The following is a 24,077-nucleotide window of genomic DNA, read 5'->3' on the forward strand; positions in this document are numbered from 1 at the left end:
TACAGTAGGGCCACAATCAATATCATCCTGACAAATATCATAACTTAAGTGAAAGATTTCTTCCAAGTGATATTAATGACCATCATAATTTATAGCGCACAATGAAGGCTAAATCTAAGGTGGCTCTGTGCTAATAAAGATGGTACTGAAGCTATTTCTCTACTGTTTGAAGAAGTAAATGGCTTTCATTTGTAAAACATCTTTAACAAATTCAGCAAGCCTTTAATCTTGAGATAGTAGGAACTGTCGATGCTGCAGAATCTGAGATAACACGGTATAGAGCCGGATGAACACAGCAGGCCAAGCAGCATCAGAGGAGCAGGAAAATTTGATGTTTCGGGTCGAGACCCTTCTTTGGAAGTGGAGGCGGGGAAGGGGATTCTAAAACAAATAGGGAAACGGGGGAGGTGGATAGAAGATGGGTAAAGGAGAAGATAGGGCAAGAGGACACAGACAGGTCAAAGGGGCAGGGTTAGAGCCAGTGAAGGTGAATGTAGGTGGGGAGTAAGAGAGGGGGTAGGTCGGTATCATTGTGGCACTGGAGGAGCCCAGGATGGACATGTCATCCAAGGAGTGGGAGGGGCAGTTGAAGTGATTCGCAACTGGGAAGTGCAGTCGTTTGTCACAAACCAAGCATAGGGCTTCCACAAAGCGGCCTCCAAGCCTCTGCTTGGTTTTCCTGATGTAGAGGAGGCCACATCGGGAACAGTGGATACAGTATAGCACATTAGAGAAGTACTAGTGAGCATTTGTTTAATGTGGAAGGTTTTCTTGAGGCCTGGGATGGGGGTGAGGGGGGAACTGTAGGGGAAGGTATAGCATTTCCTACAGTTGCAGGGAAAAGTGCCAGTTGTGGTGGGGCTTGTGATGAGTGTGGAGCAGACAAGGGAATCACAGAGAGAGTGGTCCCTCCTGAAGGCGGATAAGGGTGGGGAAGGAAAATTGTCCATGGTATTGGGGTCAGATTGCAGGTGGTGGAAGTGGCAGAGGATGAAATGTTGAATCTGGATGTGTTGGTGGGGTGGTATGTGAGGACAAGGGGGGTTCTGTTTTTATTTTTACTGTGAGTAGGGGCTGTGAGGGATATGTGGCAGGAAATGCCAGAGATGTGATCAAGGGCATTTTTGGCCACTGTGGAGGGGAAGTTGCGGTCTTAGAAAAATGAGGACATCTGGGCTGTCCAGGAGTGAAATGCCTCATCTCGGGAGCAAATGCGGTGGAGGCAAAGGAACTGGGAATTGGGGGTGGCATTCTTGCAGGAAGATGGGTGAGAGGACGTGTATTTTAGGAGTCATTGGACTTGAAAAAGATATCTGTTTCCAGGTGATTGCCAGAGATGGAAACAGAGAGGTCCAAGAAGGAGAGAGAGGTATCAGATATGGTCCAGGTGAACTTAAATTTGGGGTGAAAGGTGTTAGTAAGGTGGATGAACTGTTTGAACTCCTTGTATGACACAGGGCGGCACCGATACAGTCATCAATATAACGGAGGCAGAGTATCGTTATGGAAGACAGATTGTTCCACGTAACCTGCAAAGAGGCAGGCATAGCTTGGACCCCTGTGGGTACCCATAGCCACCCACTTTGTCTGTAGGAAGTGGGAAGGATTGGAGGAGAAGTTGTAAGGGTGAGGACAAGTTCGGCTAAGCGGATGAAGTTGTCACTGGGGAGGATCTGGTCAGGCCTGTGGGACAAGAAGAAACGGAGGGCCTTTAGGCCATCTGAATGGGGAATGCAAGTATTAGGGAATGGATGTCCATTGTGAAGATGAGGGACCAGGGAATCGGAAGTATTTGAGGAAGTAGAGGACATGAGTGGTGTCACGGATACAGGTGGGAAGTTCCTGGACCAAGGGGAAAAAATGGAGGTGAGATAAGGAGCGATCAGTTCAGTGGGCAGGAGCAGGCTGAGACAATGGGTCGATCATGGCAGTCGGGTTTGTAGATTTTGGGACGGAGTTAGAAACGGGCTGTGCGGGCTGAAGGAACAATGTGGTTGGAGGCTGTGTTTGGGAAGTTCCCTGAGGTGATGAGGTTTGGGATGGTCTGGGATATGATGGTTCGGCATAGGGTCATGAACAAGGGGCAGTAGGAGTAGGTGTCAGAGAGTTGGCGCTTGGTCTCCGCGATATAAATGTCAGTGTGCCATACTACAACTGCGCCACCCTTGTCTGCAGGTTTTATAATGAGGGCTGCACATTTTGTGGGGGAGAGTTGGAGTGGGTGAGAGGGGTGAAGAGGTTGAGGTGATCGATGTCCCGAAGGCAGTTCAAGATGAAGAGGTCGTGGGAGGGTAGGAGGCCTCATGCTTGGACATTGAACAGTTTTTATGCCATCTCCACCTCCGTGCTTACTTCTTTAATCATGAGCCTAAACTTCTACAGACCCCTTCTCCTGCCACCAATACACTACCTCCTCCTGGGCGCCACTCCAAGACCTCCTACCCTCCCTTGACCTCTTCACCTCCAACTGCTGTCGAAACATCGATCGCCTCAACTTCTCCACCCCTCTCACCCAAAGAAACCTCTCCCCCACAGAACATGCAGTCCTCTGCTCCCTCCGCCGCAACCCTAACCTCACCATACAACCTGCGAACCAGGGAGGCACATTGTAGTATGGCGCACTGACCTCTACATCGCCAAAGCCAGGTGCCAGCTCTCTGTCACCTCCTTCTACCGCTCCCTTGATCAAGGTCCCACCCCTGACCACCAAAACATCATCTCCCAGACCATCCACAACCTCATCACTTCAGGTGACCCCCCACCCACAGCCTCCAACCTCATTGTTCCACAACCCCACTCCACCCATTTCTATCTCTTTCCCAAAATCTACAAACCCAACTGTCCTGGTTGAACATTGTCTCTCCCTGTTTCAGCCCCAATGAAATTATCTCCACTTATCTGACTCCATTTTCTCCCCCCAGTCCAGGAACTCCCTACTTAAGTCAATGATAGCACCCATGCTCTCTACCTCCTCCAAAACTTCCGACTCCCTGGTCCCCAAAGCCTCAAATTTACCATGGACGCCCAGTTCCTAATACTTGCATTCCTCATGCAGATGGCCTAAAGGCCCTCTGCTTCTTCCTGTCCCGGAGGCCCAAACAGTCCCCCTCCACTGACACCCTCATCCGCCTAGCCAAACTCGTCCTCACCCTTAACAACTTCTCCTTCAATTCCTCCCACTTCCTACAGACAAAGTGGGCAGCCGTGGGTACCTGCATGGGCCCAAGCTGAACCTGCCTCTTTGTAGGATACGTGGAACAGTCTGTCTTCTGCACCTACAATGGCCCCATCACCCACCTCCTCTTCCATTACATCGATGACAGTTTGGGCGTCGCCTTGTGCTCCCACAAGGAACTTGGACAGTTCATCCACTTTGCTAACACCTTCCACCCCAACTTTAAGTTCACCTGGACCACATCCGATACCTCTCTCCTTCCTGGACCTCTCTGTTTCCATCTCTGGCAACCACCTAGAAACCAACATCTATTTCAAGCCCACCGACTCTCACAGCTACCTAGAATACACTTTCTCTCACCCAACTTCCAGCACAAATGCCATCCCCTATTCCTAATTCCTTCACCTCTCCCACACCTGCTCCCGAGATGAGGCATTCCACTCCCAGACATCCTATATGTCCTCGTTTTTCAAGGACCGCAACTTTCCCTCCACAGTGGTCAAAAATGCCCTTGACTGTGTCTCTCGCGTTTCCCGAAACTCATCTCTCATGCCCCTTTCCTGCAATAACAATAAAACCAGAATACACCTTGTCCTCACGTATTATCCCACCAACCTCCAAATCCAACACATCATCCTCTGCAATCTAACCCCACTACCAAAGACATTCCCCGCCCGCACCCACCCTTATCTGCCTTCCAGAGGGGCCACTCTCTCTGTGGCTCTCTTGTCCGCTCCATGCTCCCGTCCAGCCCCACCACAACTGGCACTTTTCCCTACAATTGCAGGAAATGCTTCATCTGCCCCTAAACCCCCATCCCAGCCCCAAGAAAACCTTCCACATTAAACAAATGTTCATCTGTACATCTGCTAATGTGGTATATTGTATCCGCTGTTCCCTTTATGGCCTCCACTACATTGGGGAATCCAAGTAGAGGCCTGGAGACCACTTTGTGGAACACCTACATTCGGTTAGCGACAAATGACAGCACCTCCCAATTGCAAACCATTTCAACTCCCCCTCCAACTCCTTGGATGACTTGTCCATCCTGGACCTCTTCCAGTCCCACAACGATGACATCTGAAGATTGCAAGAACAGCACCTCAAATTTTGCTTGGGAACCCTGCAGCCCAATGGTATCAATGTTCACTTCACAAGCTTCAATATCTCTCCACCCACGACTTCATCCCAAAACCAGCTCAGCTAGTCCCCACCTCCCTGACATGTCTGTTTTCCCTTGACTGACCAACCCCCACCGTAACTCCCCACCTACACTCACCTTTACTGGCTCCATCCCTGTCTCCTTGACCTGTCCTTCTTTTCTCCCACCTCTCCGCTCCTCTCACCTCAAGCTCCACCCCAATCTCCTACCTACCAGCCTCATCCTTGCCTCCTTGACCTGTCCGTCTTCCTTGACTGACCAACCCCCATCCTAACTGCTCACATACACTCACCTTTACTGGCTCCATCCCTGACGCATTGACATGTCCTTCTCTCCACCTATCTGCTCCTTTATCCATCTTCCATCCGCCTCCCCTGCTCTCTATTTATTTCAAAATCCGCTTCCCCTCTCCCAATTCTAAAGAAGGGTCCAGGCCCAAAATGTCAGCTTTCTTGCTCCTCTGGTGCTACTTGGCCTGCTGTGTTCATCCAGCTCTACACCTTTTTATCTCAGATTCTCCAGCATTGGCAGTTCCTACTACCTCTGGACCTGAATCAATATTGTCTTGACAAATGTCATACTTTAAGTGAAAGGAAGTCAACAGAACTCAAAGCCCAGGTGATACCAAGTGAGAGAGAATGCCACCTGCTCCTCCCAGGAATTTCTCCACAAATCTGCACAAATTCCTTATTCAACATTTGGAAGTTTCTTGATACACCAAGGATGCACTATAAATGTACTCTAGGAGTTTGTATCTAATGAACATTGAATTAAGAACACAGCACATCACGTAGTAACTTGAAGCTTCTTGGAGGCTATTCTGTTTATGTGTTAATTAAACTCAAGTTCTGGTCCACTCTCAAAATGCTGTAATGGATTTCCAGAAAGGATACAGAAAACTTAACAATAGCTTTGTATGATTTAAGACATATGCTGAAGTATATTTGTCCCCCGGACAGAAAAGAAAATCTAAAAACAAAACTTTGGATGTTTGAATAATTGAGCCAGATACCTGCTTTGTTTTAAAGCCAGTGATTTAATTAGATGTGCCATTAATTCTGAGCTGGAGACTAAAATATTGTGCAATTACAGAGTGCTGCAGGCACGCCATCTTTGAGAGAACAAAATAGGCTTGGTGATGCCCTGGCATTGCATTAATTGATTCATGACGTTTTTCATGGATGAGTGAAAAACATAGAACATAGAACATAGAACATAGAACAGTACAGCACAGAACAGGCCCTTCAGCCCACAATGTTGTGCCGACCATTGATCCTCATGTATGCACCCTCAAATTTCTGTGATCATATACATGTCCAGCAGTCTCTTAAATGACCCCAATGACCTTGCTTCCACAACTGCTGCTGGCAACGCATTCCATGCTCTCACAACTCTCTGCATAAAGAACCTGCCTCTGACATCCCCTCTATACTTTCCACCAACCAGCTTAAAACTATGACCCCTCGTGCTAGCCATTTCTGCCCTGGGAAATAGTCTCTGGCTATCAACTCTATCTATGCCTCTCATTATCTTGTATACCTCAATTAGGTCCCCTCTCCTCCTCCTTTTCTCCAATGAAAAGAGACCGAGCTCAGTCAACCTCTCTTCATAAGATAAGCCCTCCAGTCCAGGCAGCATCCTGGTAAACCTCCTCTGAACCCTCTCCAAAGCATCCACATCTTTCCTATAATAGGGCGCCCAGAACTGGACGCAGTATTCCAAGTGCGGTCTAACCAAAGTTTTATAGAGCTGCAACAAGATCGCACGGCTCTTAAACTCAATCCCCCTGTTAATGAAAGCCAAAACACCATATGCTTTCTTAACAACCCTGTCCACTTGGGTGGCCATTTTAAGGGATCTATGTATCTGCACACCAAGATCCCTCTGTTTCTCCACGCTGCCAAGAATCCTATCCTTAACCCTGTACTCAGCTTTCAAATTCGACCTTCCAAAATGCATCACCTCGCATTTATCCAGGTTGAACTCCATCTGCCACCTCTCAGCCCATCTCTGCATCCTGTCAATGTCCCGCTGCAGCCTACAACAGCCCTCTACACTGTCAATGACACCTCCGACCTTTGTGTCGTCTGCAAACTTGCTGACCCATCCTTCAATCCCCTCATCCATGTCATTAATAAAAATTACAAACAGTAGAGGCCCAAGGACAGAGCCCTGTGGAACCCCACTCACCACTGACTTCCAGGCAGAATATTTTCCTTCTACTACCACTCGCTGTCTTCTGTTGGCCAGCCAATTCTGTATCCAAGCAGCTAAGTTCCCTTGTATCCCATTCCTCCTGACCTTCTGAATGAGCCTACCATGGGGAACCTGATCAAATGCCTTACTGAAGTCCATATACACCACATCCACAGCTCGACCCTCATCAACGTTTCTAGTCACATCCTTAAAAAACTCGATAAGGTTTGTAAGGCATGACCTACCCCTCACAAAGCCGTGTTGACTGTATTTGATCAAGCCATGCTCTTCCAGATGGTCATAAATCTTATCCCTCAGAATCCTTTCTAACACCTTACAGACGACAGACGTGAGACTTACCGGTCTATAATTGCCGGGGATTTCCCTATTTCCTATCTTGAAGAGAGGAATTACATTTGCCTCTCTCCAGTCCTCAGGTACGACTCCAGTGGAGAGTGAGGATGCAAAGATCTTCGCAAGTGGCGAAGCAATTGCATTTCTCGCTTCCCAAAGCAGCCGAGGACAAATCTGGTCCGGGCCTGGCGACTTGTCAATCTTAATGTTTGACAAAATTTTCAGCACATCAGCTTCCTCTATCTCTATCCATTCCAGCATGCACACCTGCTCTTCAAAGGTTTCATTCACTACAAAGTTCGTTTTTTTCGTAAAGACAGAAGCAAAAAACTCATTTAGGGCTTCCCCTACCTCCTCAGACTCCACACACAGGTTCCCTATGCTATCCCTGATCGGCCCTACTCTTTCTTTGACCATTCTCTTATTCCTCACATAAGTGTAAAATGCCTTTGTGTTTTCCTGGATTCCTTCTGCCAAGCCTTTCTCATGCCCCCTCCTGGCTCTCCTCAGACCATTTTTGAGCTCCTTCCTTGCCTGCATGTAATCCTCTCTAGCTGAACTTGACCCTAGCTTCCTCCACCTTATGTAAGCTACCTTCTTCCTTTTCACAAGAAGCTCCACCGCTCTCGTCATCCAAGGTTCCTTTATCTTACCCCTTCTTGCCTGTCTTAGAGGGACATATTTACTCATCACTCGCAACAACTGTTCCTTAAACAGTCTCTACATGTCTATAGTTCCCTTACCATGGAACAACTGCTCCCAGTCCATGCTTCCTAACTCATGTCTAATCGCATCATAGTTTCCTCTTCCCCAATTAAATATCCTCCCATTTTGCCTAATCCTCTCCTTCTCCATAGCTATGTAGAATGTGAGGCAGTTATGGTCACTATCACCAAAATGCTCTCCCACCACAAGATCTGATACCTGCCCCGGCTCGTTTCCGAGCACCAAGTCTAGAATGGCCTCTCCCCTCGTCGGCCTGTCAACGTACTGCGTTAGGAAACCCTCCTGAACACACCTTACAAAAACAGCTCCATTCAAATCTTCTGCTCGAAGGAGGTTCCAATCAATATTAGGAAAGTTAAAGTCACCCATTACAACAACCCTACTGCGTGCACACTTTTCCAAAATCTGCCGACCTATGCTTTCTTCAATCTCCCTGCTGCTATTGGGGGGCCTGTAGTAAACCCCTAACGAGGTGACTACTCCCTCGCTGTTCCTAATTTCCACCCATACTGACTCAGTAGGCAGATCTTCCTCGACAATGGAGGCTTCTGTAGCTGTGAAACCCTCTCTGATTAGTAGTGCTACACCCCCTCCTCTTTTTCCACCCTCCCTATTCTTTTTAAATGTTCTAAACCCTGGAAGATCCCGCAACCATTCCTGCCCATGAGAAACCCATGTCTCTGTTATGGCCACAACATCATAGCACCAGGTACTGATCCATGCAAACAGATGTGTATAACAAATAGAGGGAGTAGATTAACTAGAGCTACTTGATTTGAGGCATATGCTTACACTGTGAAATATGAGAATAACTACCTTTTCATTACACATTCTCTTTACTATTTAATGGTGTAGAGGTGCTGGTGTTGGTGATCCTTCACCAAGTGAAGCTGACTCCAAAAGTTTCTAACTTCAAATAAACCCATTGGACTGGTGTCGTCTGGCTTCTGACCTTATCTATTTAACGTCATTTAATTCCATGATGCTTTAATGCTACATGGTCCATGAGCTCTCAATTTTGATGAACTATTTATTTTATTCATGCTTTGTTGCTAAGTTCAAAGTGCCCAAACTCACCATTGTTCCCTCTTTCATCAGCATTGTTCGCCATTATCATTGTTACCACTATTACTGATAGCTTTACATCTACCTCTCTTACCGATGTGATCACTGATGCAATCACCTTCCCAAATAGTAGTTCTAAAAAAATTGCCCACATCCCCATTATCAAAATTGCCACTGCTACACTATCAGAGTTGCTGATTTGAAGGCAGCTCCATACCAGTGTTGTCACTGGACTAACAATTGAGAAAACCTTGTTAATGTTCGACACACTTGGAACCATCATGGTAGCTGATGGGTTTTAAATTCAATCCATATATATGAGAAAGTAATCTGACTAAAGGTAACTAATTAAAACCACCATCAATTGCCGTAAAAATCCACCTAGCACACTAATGTCCTTTAGGAAGGAAATCGGCTGGTCATACTTGTTCTGACTGACGTGTGACTCCAGCAATGTGGTCAGTTCTTAACTGCCCTGTAAATTGAATGAGCTAGACATTCTCAATTTAACGAAAAAGAGGGCTCGGTAACAAATCCTGGCTTGCAAGGGCCACCCACATTCATTAAAGTATAGTTTTATAAAATTTGGAATATATTTTTCCCTAAAACAATTTTATCATGTTGTCAAGTTGCCCAGGTCTACCCCTCTTCTATCTTAACTTTTTATTTCAATTTTTCCAGTTATATTTTCAAGGATGGCTGTAGTTTGACAAACTGTCAACTTACACCATTGTTATCTGTATGAAAGTGGCTGCCACCTTGGGATGTCAGCCATACACAGATTTGCTTGGAAATCCTTAAATTACAGACTGTCATTCAGGGCTCTAATACAGGCTGTGCTTTTGTTATCCCCAAATTCACCAACCACTGAAATCAGCGAGAATTTCAAATTCTCTTCTCACTCTGCCATTATACCCATTTACAAGCCACACCTTGTTTAATCAGTTGCAACAGGGTGCTGAATGGTCATGTGATTAATCATATTTAGTGAACAACAAAATATTATCTGGGGCAGAATCTTATAAGATCCTGAATGATATGGGTTATGCCAGACTCATGTGAGACAACCACCAAGCCCTATCTTGATGTGAGGAGCAACTTGCTGCATCTTTCATACTTCTCTCAGGCAAAAAAAAGATATCAGACATACTGCTGTATCGTGTGCCGTTTAGTGCAGATATTAAGTCTGGAATCTTGTCGTTGTTGTCAGCAGCTCTCAGTCAAGTCAATGAGGATAGCCTTTGCTCAAGGGTTCACAGTACAGTAATTTAGGGGCAGCTTCTGACACAGGTTCACAGGCTTGAATACAGTGGATCAGTCAGTTGCTTGGGGCAGTCAGATTCTGGATCATCTTTTCACAAGAAGAGAGGAGCTGAGTGTCAGGCGGCCTTTAACTCTTTCTGCTCTATTGAAGGCTTCTTTTCCTCTTGTGTGGCCGCAGGGGAATGAAAGTGAGCACTTTGCTGAGGGCAGACCGTTCAACCTCAGTGAAGGGGAGCTCTTGGGGGGGATGGTGAATACCCAATAGGGCTTAGGGCTGGAGCTGGATATAGATCTGGAACTAGGAGTAGAGGTGGAGACTGCAGCTGGAGGAGTGGATGTGCAGACAAGAGCAGCCTGTGGGCCAAAGTGGAAGTCACATGGTCAGTGGAAGTGGCCGTCATGTGGTTGGCAGTATCAGCGGAAGTGGCTGGCGTACGATCCATGGGTGTGAGTGGAACAACTTTGTGGTTAATTATGCCAGGCAGATCCCCGGAGACGTCAGACAGTAGCTTAGGTCCCCACACAACTGAGAAGGTCTGTGTCTGCAGGTAATTACAAGAGTTTGGCACAGTTACAGTTTTTGATGTCTGATAGGGCGGAGAAAAAAGACTTTTGTTGAGGGTGTGGGTCCCCCTGAGGAGAAAGAGTAGTGGAAACCCCCTGCAGGCCTCGGAAAGAGAAGGTCTCAGTCAGGGCAAGGCCGTCTGCAGGGAGAGACAATGTCGTGCATGGCTGCAACTGTGGCGATCTCGTGGATCAGTTCCTCTTCAACAACTACACTGGTACCATACCTCACTTCTTTCTCCATTATGTTGATGACTATGTCAGAGCTACCTTGTGCTCCCTTGAAGAGCTCGAACATCAACTTTGACAACACATTCGACCCCACCCTCAAATTCACCTGGACCATTTCTGACGCCTCCCTCCCTTTAAATGACAACCAAAAGAACTGTAGATGCTGTAAATCAGGAACAAAAACAAAGTTACTGGAAAAGCTCAGCAGGTCAGGCAGCATCTGTGGAGGAGAAAACAGAGTTAACGTTTCAGGTCCAGTGCCCCTTCCTCAGACTCTCCCTTTTCTTGACCTCTCCTTCTCTATCTCTGGCAACCAACACGCCACTGATATCCATTTCAAACCTGCTGACTCCCACAATAACCTTGACTATATGTCCTCTCACCCACCCTCCTGTAAAACCCCTATCCCATAAACACAATTCCTCCGCCTCTGCCACATCTGCTCCCAAGATGAGGCATTCTACTCTAGGACTTCCCAGATATTCTCCTACTTCAGGGAATGTAGCTTCCCCTTCTCTGTTATTAAGGATGCCCTCAACCACAACTCCCCCCTTACCCATGCTTCTACCCTCAAGCCCTCTCCCCACAACAACAATAAGGAGACAGTCCCCTGAATCCTCACAGTACCACCCCACCAACCTCCATATACAATGCGCCATCCTTCAACATTTCCGCCACTTACAATTGGGCATCACCACCAAAAACATATTTCCCTCACTACCCCTGTCTGCCTTCAACAGGGACAGTTCACTCCACAACGCCGCCATCAGCTCCACACTCACCACCAACCCCTCCACCACACTCGGTACCTTTCCCTGCAACCGCAGGAGGTGCTATACCTGACCCCACACCACTTCCTCACCTCTACCCAAGGCCCCAACAATCCTTCCAAATTTGGCAGAGATTCTCCACTACTTTGTCTAACATCTTCCACTGTATCCATTGCTCCTGATGTGGTCTCCCCTATATCAGGGAGACCACATACAGATCGGCTTGTGGAGCATCTCAGTTCTGCACACACCAACCAGCCAAACCTTCTGGTTTCCACCCAGTTTAACTCCCCCTCCCACTCCCCTGGTGGCCTGTCCATCCTTGGCCTCCTCCACTGTCAGAGTGAGGCCAACAGCAAATTGCAGGAACAACACCTCATATTTCACCTTGGGAGCTTACAACCCAATGGCTTGAATATTGATTTCACCAACTTCAAAATCTCTCTCCCCCATCCCCATCAACCTGTCCACCTCCTGACTCACCCATCTGCTTCACCCTTCCCACTGACCAACCGCAATAACGCCTACTTGTATCACCAGCTTCAAAATCTCTCCACCCACAACCTGTCCATCTTCCTACTCACCTACTCACTCCACCCTTCTCACTGACCAACCACAATAACCCCTGACCTGTATCCACCCATCTCCATCTCTCCTACCTTCTCCAATGCCAGCCCCACCCCCTCTCCCTATTTCTGGACTTCCCTCTCCCTCCCACTCCAGAAGAAGGACTATCAAATGCTGTCTGACCTGCTGTGCTTTTACAGCTCCACATTTTTTTGATAGAGAGTGAGTATGAGGTTTCTCAAGACTACATGACAAAGGAGGAAAAATCAGCCACTCCAACCTGTGCCATTCAATGAGACCATACCTGATCTGATTATTGGCAACTCCAGTTTCCCTCCCTTTCCCTACTACATTTCATTTTCACCTTTGAATATATTTAATGATTGAACCTTAACAGCCCTCCATGGTAAAGAATTCCACTATCTTTTGAGAGAGAAGAAAAACGCTTCCTTGCCTCAATTCTAATCATTTCGAATCTACTCAGAGATTATGCACACTGGTCCTATGGTCTCCCACCTGACAAAGCAAACTTTCTACATCTACCCCACCAAGCACCTAAGAATTTTGCATGTTCCAATAAGGTTGTTCCTGATTTTTCTAAGCTCCAAATGACTGTAGGCCAATTACTGAACCTTTCTTCATAAGAAAATTTTCCTTTCCTGGGGTCATCTTAGTGAAACTGCCTCCAGTGCCAGTATGCCTTGCCGTAAAAATAGGGGCATCAAACCTCTACACATTATTCCGATATGGTCTGACTAGTGCTTTGCATAGATTTCACAAGGCTTCTCTATTTTAATAGATAATCCCTTTTGAAATAAAGGCCAACATCACATTTGCCTTCCCTATTACCTAATAAAATTGCATGCAAGGACTTTTTTGTGATTTATGCACGAGGACTCTGAAACCCTACAGTGTTGCAGCTTTCTGCAGGCTTTATCCATTTAAATGATAGTCATCTTCTTAATTCTTCCTACAACGAAGGTTGAGCAAGTAGAATAAACTAATTTACAGCAATCATAGGCAAACATGATGAGTTAGGAATGTCCAAGATGCATCAAATTACAGTTGGTTTTAGATAAATATAATTTTAATTAAATTATTCCAAAGCAAAATGCATACATTCTTGTTTATTACTGTCATGGCTGTGCAGTTCTGATAATGCAATTTTTAAGACAAAAATCTACTACAAAAACAATCTCACTTTAAAATCTGTAACATGTAAAATCCCTCTAAACTAATATTCAAAATTCAGGGTGTGCCTGAAATTAGATTTCTCAGCCTCCATTGTCATGTCATGCTGAAAAATGCACTGCAGCTTCTTCCCCACAAAATGCAATGTCAGCATTTTTCTAAGATTTGATCATACCTCACTGAGGAGGCACACTGGAAATCAAATCCTTCTCATTCTTGGAGTTATCACAAAAGTTAAAGATTTTGAAACATTATGCAAAATTCCCAATTTACTTGACTTATCTTAGACCCAGGTTGACAAAATACATGGATCAGGTTTCTAAACTTAACAAGGATGACCAATAAATAGATTTAGACAATAGGTAAGCAACAATGAACTACCGGCATTCAACACTAATAGTTGAAGCGCTAAATCCCTCCTAAAGCTTCTCCTTACACACACATACAGGCAGACCCAAAACGAAAATACCCAACTGTTATAACACGGTGTGAAGCTGGATGCGCACAGCAGGCTAAGCAGCTTCAGAGGAGTGGGAAAGTTGATGCTTTGGGTCGAGACCCTCCTTCCTCTTCTTTCCTGCTCCTCTGATGCTGCTTGGCCTGCTGTGTTCATCCGGCTTCACACCTTGTTATCTCAGATTCTCCAGCATTGGCAGTTCCTACTACCTCTGCCCAACTGTCACGTTTGGAGGGAAAGACTGGGCAGGCAGTTCAATGGCCTCTGTGAACAGGGTTCATTGAAATAATGCTTTTGGCTTGTTAGGCTCTTCTGCTCCTTGAGTTTTCTTTTCTAGGTGCTATCATTTGTTTGTAAGAAGCGCAGAGCAATAAGTTGCATTTATAATATCTTTAACTTTTGTTTAAAAGCTACAGATAACTGATGAGAGGGAATAAGCTCACTTAAGAAAAGCTCGAGGTATTTTTTTCCTGTAGATGAAAAATTGAACTTTTCTTTTTGTAGGTCCGTTGGCTTCTTACATTCACATCTATCAACCATCAGGAGCGAATCACATTGCTGTTGCCAGGCAGCAGGCAAATGTCATCAACAGCTGGTCACCATTCCACAGATCTATTGTGTGCTTAGTGCTAACCAAATTGAATTTTGAACACACTACCTCGCTCGAACTCGTCTGCAACTAAATCTCCCCCACTATTTGAACAAACAACAATGTAGACAACAATTATAAGGGATGTTAGTTCAGTTAAAAGTACAGTAATCTTTTCCACAATCCTTGGCTTTTTAAAACAGCACTTTTCCATTTTAGTTCACAATAAAGATTATAGAGAAGCGAAAATGATATGATTTATAAACCATTATTCATTTATTATTCATAAACTATGTAAATCATTAGTGACAAAAAGTTGCTTAAGCCTAGTTCTTCAATGACTGTATTGTTATTGTGCATTGTTATGGCATATGCTGACAAATAATACTCATGGCTACTGCTGCAGAGGTGATTTTGGATTCCCTGCAGTGTCTGCTTCCAGTGCAGATTCATGGAGGTGGCAGCAGAGGCAAGTTTGGGCCAAGCACAAAACCCAGCAGCATCAACACTGGCTGCATCTGTGAAGTTGGCACAGAGTGTATTCGTGGCAGTGGCAGAGTGGAGTTTGGGCCTGTGCAGTATTCAGCAGCATCGGTGGCACTTGTACTGGTGAGTTTCAGCAAAGGTGTTGGTGGGGGGAAGATGGCGCCAAGGAGTACCAACTTTCATTCCAATGGCGGTGGGGGGCTCATGCTGGCCCCAGGCCCGCGGCTCCGGATGGAGCATTGAACAAGAAGCACTGTAAAGTAGGACACTTTCTTAGTGTTTTGTTTATTTTTCTGTGTTTTAAGATGGCGCTGAAAAGTGGTGACACTATACAACATTTTTCACTCAATTTTATAACAAGATACATGTGACAATAAATCAATCAATCAATCAATAAATCAATCTACATATATAGTTAAAATCTAATGAGCCATAAGTATTGGTATCCTTCTGGTGAAGGAAAAATGAAATGACTTTGCATCCATTTATTAAAGAAAATCACTATTTGTACATGCATTAATATACCCTAGTTATTTAGTGAAGTCATTTTATGTTTTGAAATGATAGTTACAGCAGAATCTGGTGGTGAATATACTGTGCAAAACACTCAAATTTGTCAATGGGACTATTTGCTTCAGTTACTTTGTGGGTGAAATGGGGGGGACGTGGGTGGTATTATTGATGACAGTGAATGTTAGAAGAAATAATTGGATTTTGAAAAATTACTATTTTAATTCACAAGGGCAACCTTATTGCTAATACTTCAAGAATAAATAATAGTTGTGCGGTTAAAAATGTCAGCAATATAAATCTGCTGACCAGATTTATTCTAATAGAAACAAAATACATATTGTTCTTACGCTAGCCTACTATCTCCTGTCGCTTATCAAATTAAATCTTTCTGAAGTGGCGTGAAGTGGACATTAAGTCTGTAGGAGCCAACTGCTAAAGCCTTAAGTTTATATTTTGATGTTACTATTATCATCATTGGCATTTTGTGGCATTTTCATATGATTTCAATTCATTTTAATACTGGATTTTATATGAATTAAGATTGCAGTCTTGTTTTATTTGAGTTGCAGCTGTAGGAAGTATTTTAAATCAACAGAAGATAAAATATTTAAAATTTACAAGCATCTTCTAAAGTAAAAAAATTATTGTTGTAACTGTGCTTCAATTTAGAGATGTCATGAAGAATAGTCAAATCACAAATATTATTTGCATCATTCACTATCAAAATCCATGAGTTGGCACTGAAAACTGACATCTGAGGGAAGCATTATTTACTTGTCAAGATAACTGGCACTGCACAGGACTGGGCTTCTCCTCAGGCTGTGCAGTTTTAATTCCTCAACGAGCATTTTCTTGCATTGACAGGTTCAACACTCTGAGGTGAGGAGTTACCTATTTGGTCCTGCTGCCTCATCCACAATGCCAATCGCCCTGAAGGAAACCAAGCTCATCAATCAGGGTAGAGATTCAATCCCGCTGAGAGCTCCATTCTGGGCAGAGTACAGTCATCTAAACAGTGACCCTGGGGCTTAGGGTGTATGACTTAAAGCGGTTTCCACGCCCTGACTTCAAGTGGGCCATACATTCCCTTCAGAGTGTGGCTTCTACATTTGGGTTTCTGTTAATGGGAAAGGTGCTTGATGTGGTTCACCCCAAACCCAAATACCCCCTCACCCATCTCCTCACTGCACCTACTCACTCAAGTCAGTCACCTGCCCATTTCACCCACTTAGCCTCTCATCCATTTCTATGTCTGTTGCACATTTCTGTGGAAGCTGGAGTGAAAAGCCATGGTATAAATTGGCAGCAGCACGAGGTTGTGGAAATTCCTAACCACAGTGACAATTTGATAAGCCTTGCTGCTGGTTGAAAGATCAATAATTAAAATGCTAACACCTCTCTTGAGAGAAATTTGGTGGTTCACCTCTCCCTCACCCCAGTTCAACTTCAGTGAAAGATAAAAGTTGACAAATTTCCTTCCCGACCTGCTCAGCAGTTGTATCTATTTAACTTCCCCACTCCCACTCAATTCTACCCACTCAACTCTTTTAAAAGTGCCCCCCCAACCTTGGTTTCCAAAAACATTTGCTAATTGTCTTTGTGCTGACATATACATCAAGCCAAGAGTTATTTGTGCATAGGCTTACAAATATTTGCTTGGTTTACATAACAATTGAACCAAACATACTGATCTAAATGAAATAACAAACATTCATTTCAAGAAGTTTTTTTACAACCAGATGAGGACAGGGTCATGGCTCACATTGTCACCTCAATCATTTACAAAAAATGCCTTTTAATTTTTCCCCTTAAACATGTAACTATTACACTAGATTAGACTTAGTTAACCAGATAAAAAAAGTTAAAAAGAGTGGAGTTTTATTCCCAAAACATGCACAAAACACAGCTTGCAAAGTGGGTGAGAAGGGAAGAATATCTGGTAAAGACTAGAAAGTAGAAGTTTCCAGACAGTAGAGTCTTTAAGTTGCAAAAATGAAAACTGAGTCTCAACCGCTTAGCAGATGCCCTCATGTTCAAAAATTACCTAGCCTGGGGAAAAGGTTAACTGATAAATGACTAGAAATTGAGATGAAGTGGGCTGATCATCTGTTCTTGTCAGATTTTCAGACAGATCCATGTAAAGAAGCTCACTAGTAATTGATCGAGTTTAATGAGTAAGATTTTTACAGTTTTTTTTGAAGGGTACTCTGCTTTAACAAAGGACATTAGACATATTTAATTGTTAGAACTTCCTTGGGTTATTGATATCCAGAGTAACCTCAGCAGACAAGAGAAAGTGGGAATAAAAGACTACAGTTCCCTTCAGTACAAACTTCTGACAGCAATCCTGGTTCGCAAAGAGGCTTGAGCAGACATTGGCCATCCTTAATGCTATAGACACTGGCTTTGCGCTTGACTTTTAGGAATTCTGAAACCAACAATCTTCCTGTGCGTGCTCTAGTTCCCCACAGTGGAAGCACTTGGGCTGGTTTTCCACTTGTTTCCCAACTGATAGCCTCCTAATGGTTAGGACAATTCTGTCTTCTATGTCTGGATTCCCTTTCACCCCAGCTTTTATTTAGGGCATTTACCTTACCCATGTCTCTCTGTGGTCTGTGGCAGCTTCCACACACCAGCTTCCTTATGTTTATGGCTCTGTATCAGCAGCCAGAATTGTTGTTAGTTTGAGCTTACACCCTGCTCATTTCATATGAGATTTCCTACAAGGCCGCCGTAATTTCATCACCTGCCTCCCTCAGCATTCTGGAACAGGTCCCATGAGGTCTTGGAGAATGGTCTACCTTGATGCTTTTCTAAAAAACCAACACCTCCTCCATTTTTATATTGAAGTGCTCCAGAATATCAAATTGTCCCTCCCGAGGTTAACTATTCACTATGCTCTTCTCCTTTATGAATACTGATATAAAGTATTCATTAAAGGTGTCATCCACTTCCTTCAGCTCCACATATAAGTTCCTTCCTTTGTACCTGAGAGGACATTTTCTTTACCCAGCTATCATCTTGCTCCTTGTACATGTATCAAACACCTTGGGATTTTTCTTAATCCTCTTTCGAAAGACATTTCATGGCCCTTTATAGCCTTCCTAATTCCTTGTCTGAGTTCCTTACAGCTATCTTTGTATTCTTTGAGCGGGTTGTCAATCTTTAGTTCCCTAAACCAACACCTCCTTTCACTTTTCGGCCAAGCTCTCAATTTCTCTTGTCGTCCAAGGTTCCCAAATCCTGACATCTTTGTCCTTCATTTTTTAAAGGAACATGCAAGTCCTAATCACTGATCAACAGGCCTTTAAAAGACTCCTATATGAAAGATGTAGACTTTCCCTCAAACAAATGCCCCAATCTACATTTTCCTGTTCCTGCTTAATATTGTGTTCATTAGCCTTCCCCCAGTTTAGTACTAATCTAGATAATAAGACTAATCTTATACTTAGAATTCTGTAAATTTTATGTTACTGATGGATAAGTGGATAAGGATAAGTGCATTAAATGGCACGGCATTGTGTGCCATTGCTATGTAGACCTGAAACTTATAAAAATGTTTGACATCTCTCAGGTTCCTGCTTCAGTTCAAGGGCCAGATATCTTACAAGGGTAACTACTAGGATTCAAGGGCGCTGCACTGCTGTATCACAATGAAGGTGAAATTACATCCACTCATTGTTCTCATCTTTCTCCTCAGAAAACTGCTGTTTCTCTTCCAGCTTGTCAAGGCCATTATTGTCACTTCTTTGCCTGCTCCAGCTGAGCAGAGCAGACAAAGAAGGGATTTAATTGACAGCCACTTCCAATAGAGTTACATAAAATGATCATTCATAGACTGTAAATCTGCCGCTCAAAATACAAACAGTCCTTGTTTAGACCCAGAAGTAGATTTTTAAAAAATTTCTTTGCTTTCCCAGTTGATTAGTAATAGTTAGCGTTAACAGCTGTTTTAAGGCTCTGCAACATCCCATGCTCCCACATCAAACAATGTCAAGATGTGTTGTAATCAGTATTAAGAAAAGAGTAGTAAGAACTGCCGATGCTGGAGTCAGAGGTAACACAGTGTGGAGCTGGAGGAACACAGCAGTCCATGCAGCATCAGAAGAGCAGCAGAGATGATGTTTCGGGTCGGGACCTTTCTTCAGGCCCTTTCTGAAGAAGGATCGTGACCTGAAATGTCAACTTTCCAGCTCCACTGATGCTGCCTGGCTGCTGCGTTCCTCCAGCTCCACACTGTGTTATCTCTATTAAGGAAAGAGTAGCTCTCTTTCAGACATGGTTCTAACAGTGTTGTGCAAAGTAATGGTAGCCTTTATAACTTTATTTTTGTAGCTGCAGCTAAAGTGATAGTCAATAAGAAGGGTGAAGATTTTAAGTTCAAATATCTTTACAAATATGATCTTCTGTTTACTACAAAGTGCCACTCATGTCATTTATGTGTCCTAAGTAGCTTTTCTTTTTCATTGTTTTCACATTATGTCCAGGCGTACCACCATAGCTAAAGCTGGGCTAGACGAAGCCTGCTCAGTAGTGGACCCTGTTGGTCTTGAAGGTTTCAGTGGTGATTCCTGAAGCATTTGTGGCTAGAGGACCCAGGCATGTAGAGTGAGCTCAAGCAATATGCAGGCTTAGCCACCTCAGCTGCAACTTTCTCCTAGGCTAGATTTGTAGGTAGACTGAAGGTAGAGGGGCCTGGCAACCCAGGGGTGGTCTGAGTTGGAGACTTCTGGGGATGCTGTATGCGGTTCCTCCTCCAGTAGGGTGTGTGCTGGCGCCTCCCTGTCTTCTTGGGAAGAAAGGGAACTTGGGTGTCCCTCATCCCATATCATCTTGTCATTGATGCTGAGCAATGAATGCAGACAGACGCATGCATGCTGAAGTCAGCACGGTACAGATAGTGTTGGTGGACACCTCAAACATTGATCCAGTTTCCTGAACGTCATTGACAAAGCTGCTCACTGCTTCTGTGTCAGTATGTGCAGCCTGTTAAAGTTATTAATGTTTGAGAACATGGGACTGGGGCTGTTCTGCCTAGGGCAGAGCAGCTACCCAGTCTCCAGCTAACCTCAGAGAACTCAGAGGTGAGCTATTTCTTGCTACCAGTTGTGGGGATATGCCAGTCACTTGCTACCAGAATGTGCTGCTGAGTCAAAATGACTCAAAATCACAATTAAGCTGTGAGAATCTGAACTGGTGGATGGTGAAATAGACAATCTTAACAGTGCATTCTTTGTAGGATCTTTGCCTCCTTCTTTGTCAGAGGTGGAGGAGGAATGATGCAAATGGGGGCATCTCTCCACATGGTAGAGGCCACAGAGACAATGCTTTTGCCTGCAAAAGGCAAGAGAGGGAACATGTTGTGAAATAGTGGGAGAAGTTTGGGCACATTAGGAATACATTCACAGTCATGGTAGTGGGAAAGCAGCACAGCATTTGAAAATGCATTTCAGTTAGTTTGCTAGATATGATCACCATAAGACCAGTCATGATATTCTCCCATAGGGGCTCTCTTCCTGCAGGATTTGAGCAGACAAATGTCAGACACACCACATTGACCTTGCCTCTCTCTTCTCTATTGTTGACTGTTTTCTCCTGAAATGAGCAGAGGGGAGGGATTAAATGAGATAGATTGGGCTAGTATGAGCTTTAGAGTTAGTGTAGGTAGAGAAAAAGTGTTGAGATGGCCCTGGTGAGTGATTAGAAAATGCAGTGGTAGGAAGGGTTGGTTGTCTGAAGGGATGCAATGGGTGAGAGCAATTGAGGAAGATGCTGCTTGCAACTATACCTACCAGCGTGGCAACCGCAGAGCAGGTTGGCAGCATTTGATGCCATGATGTCCTTTTGCAGTCCTAAAGAAAGAAATGGCTCTGCTATCCACTGTTATATTCCAACCAGGACCCCAACATCCTTGCCATTAAAGTGGGCTACTGATTTTCTCCCTGGGCCATCCACAGACTGTCACTGTAAAGTCCAATTCCTAGCTTTCAGCGTTTGAATAGACACACAGCTGGGGTTTAATTTGGCATTAATGGTGAGAAACGTGGAAGGTCCTGGCAAAAATCAGCACTTCTGCCATTGGTGAGCACAGAATAGTGCGAGAGTAGGGCTGTGGAGGCATGATACACAAATAATAAGGTGAGCATCGTAGAAGTGAGCTATAAATTCTCTAGAGGGTTCATGGATGACTCTCCAGTTTGAATTGCTTCTAATACCATGGTCCATGGCCAGTTTTGATGTCCATGTTGCAGCACCTGCTCTATACAAGCTGCAAGAACCTCTAAACTAGTGGACAATTTCAAACTCCAAGATTCCAATGCTATCTTCTTGATCCCCTAACTAACTCTATGGGTGAGATCACATTTTCATGAGTTAGTGCTTTGGGATCCTTTTTATATCCATCAAAGTGTTTGCAATAACCATAGCTTGCCACATGATCTAAGAACAGCAACAATCAACCAACACTAATAAACCATATCAAGGAGAATACGACCCACAGGCACGTTCTACAGTGGACCAAACATCTTTTGTTAAGAGAGAACATCAGCCAGTAATTATGCTACAATTTTGCACCACTGTCAGCATGTTGTACGTTGTGCTCATGGCCAACAGAGACCCCAGATAGCCTGTGTATATTAGCTGTCACCAATCCTTTTTACTGATACTAGTCTAAGTTACTGATACCACATAGTGAAAGGTGCCCATTAGACATCTTTGCCCAGTTAGAAGATAGGCTCTATTTTGATTAACAGAATAGAATTATTACATGGTAGTTAATGGTTAATTATATTACAGCTAAGTTATTTGTTTGTCTTTGTGAGCCAGCTGGCTGGCCTTAAGTGTAAGTATATATTACTGTTAGCTATATAGACTTCGCACTTACATCAAATTGAATGGAATACTACTTGGCTCTGCCTAGAATTGTCTTTTACAACCTGATGGTTGGAGCTTATCTAATGATCTCAGTTAACCTTATCTTGTTCTAATCGCCTGATATTTGTAGAGTGAGCCGTATCTGGTCGGGCAAGTAAGTACCAGGTTTTTGGTTGAGAAATGTGCCATCATAAATTCCATTTTGCTTCCTATAAATGTTAGAGTTAGGAAAAGAAGTGTCATGAATCCAAAGTTCTTTGAACTCTACATTAAAATATTTCTTTAAAATGTGTATCACTGTTTAACCGATACAATTTTCGAGGACCTGTCCATCAAACTGCAGTATTTATCTAAAGAAAAAGATTTTGCTTAACTTCACTTTCAACTCACTGAGCTCCCTTTGACAGCATCTTCGAAACCTGTAACCTCAATCAGTTAGAATGACAAGGCCATCAGATGCTTGGGAATACCATTGCCTTTGAGTTCTTCTTCAAGTCAAACAACATCCTGACTTGTAACTATATTACTGTTCCTTCGCAATTACTGGATCAAAATCCTGGAACTCTCTTTCTAACAACCCTGAATGTACACCCACATCACTTGTACTGCAGCAGTTCAAAAAAAATCCAGCTCATTACTACCTTTTCACGGAAAGTTAAGAATGGATAAAAAGTGTTGGTCTCACCAATATACCATGAAATGATTTGTGGACTTTTTGACCATTTCTTGAATCCAATCATCTTTAAAATATTTGAAAGAATATTTACTGTCCTATTCAAGAAGTTAAATTTTACATCACTTTGGAAGGTATTCTATTTCAAACTATGATACGATGTCAGGCTTGAACATTGTAAAAGACTTGCTGTTGGAGATCCAACCTTACATGATCCGTAAAATTAAGGAAGTTAGAGATTGTAATGGAAATTGGATTAATCAGGGAGCAGTAGAGGAGAACCACACAAGTGGCCACTATCAATCTAAAAGGGCATATATAAACCAGGGGCTATAATTAGGAGAGATAATGGGAACTGCAGATGCTGGAGAATTCCAAGATGATAAAATGTGAGGCTGGATGAACACAGCAGGCCAAGCAGCATCTCAGGAGCACAAAAGCTGACGTTTCGGGCCTAGACCCTTCATCAGAGGGCTCTCTGATGAAGGGTCTAGGCCCGAAATGTCAGCTTTTGTGCTCCTGAGATGCTGCTTGGCCTGCTGTGTTCATCCAGCCTCACATTTTATCATCTTGGCTATAATTAGGACCTTTCCAAAGTGTTCTGACACAGAAAGCTACTCTTCAACAATGAAAATTTTTGTTTTGAAGCTTTTTTTTTAACAATTAGATCTACAAATCTGGTTGACAACATATAGAACTACATAGATTTTAGAGCACCGAGACAGACCTGGTCCAAATTCTATGCTAATATTTAATCAACATACTTTATTTTAGCTTTCTCAATTCATGGCACTATTCTTCTGTCCCTTAATTTATCTTGAATTCTCTCTTTCCAAATGAGAGTGCAGAGTAGGTTGTAATGCAGTGTAACTTAACCAGAATGCCCATAATTTCATTGTATGCTCTTTATAGTATTACTGTAACGGGTACTCATCATGGAAATGGAAGAGGAAAACAGAAAGCAGTAACCAGTGACTGGAGATAACGTTAACTTTAGACAGGAAAGAAAGCAGCCATGAAATTCCACAAGGTTGCCTTTCCACACAATTTTCCAACTCTAATAATAAGATTGGCCTCTGCTAGTAGCATCCTTTCCTAAGCCAGCTTGCCCAGATTAAAGGCTGAAATAGAAAGGAAACTCCAGTGGATTCCGAGGCAGAAAATGGAAGCATTTTAGACGTATTGTTAAAGCATCCTGAAGAATACCTGGCACTCATACAAG

This window comes from Stegostoma tigrinum, chromosome 14, assembly GCF_030684315.1.
Source record: "Stegostoma tigrinum isolate sSteTig4 chromosome 14, sSteTig4.hap1, whole genome shotgun sequence".
NCBI lineage: Eukaryota > Metazoa > Chordata > Chondrichthyes > Orectolobiformes > Stegostomatidae > Stegostoma > Stegostoma tigrinum.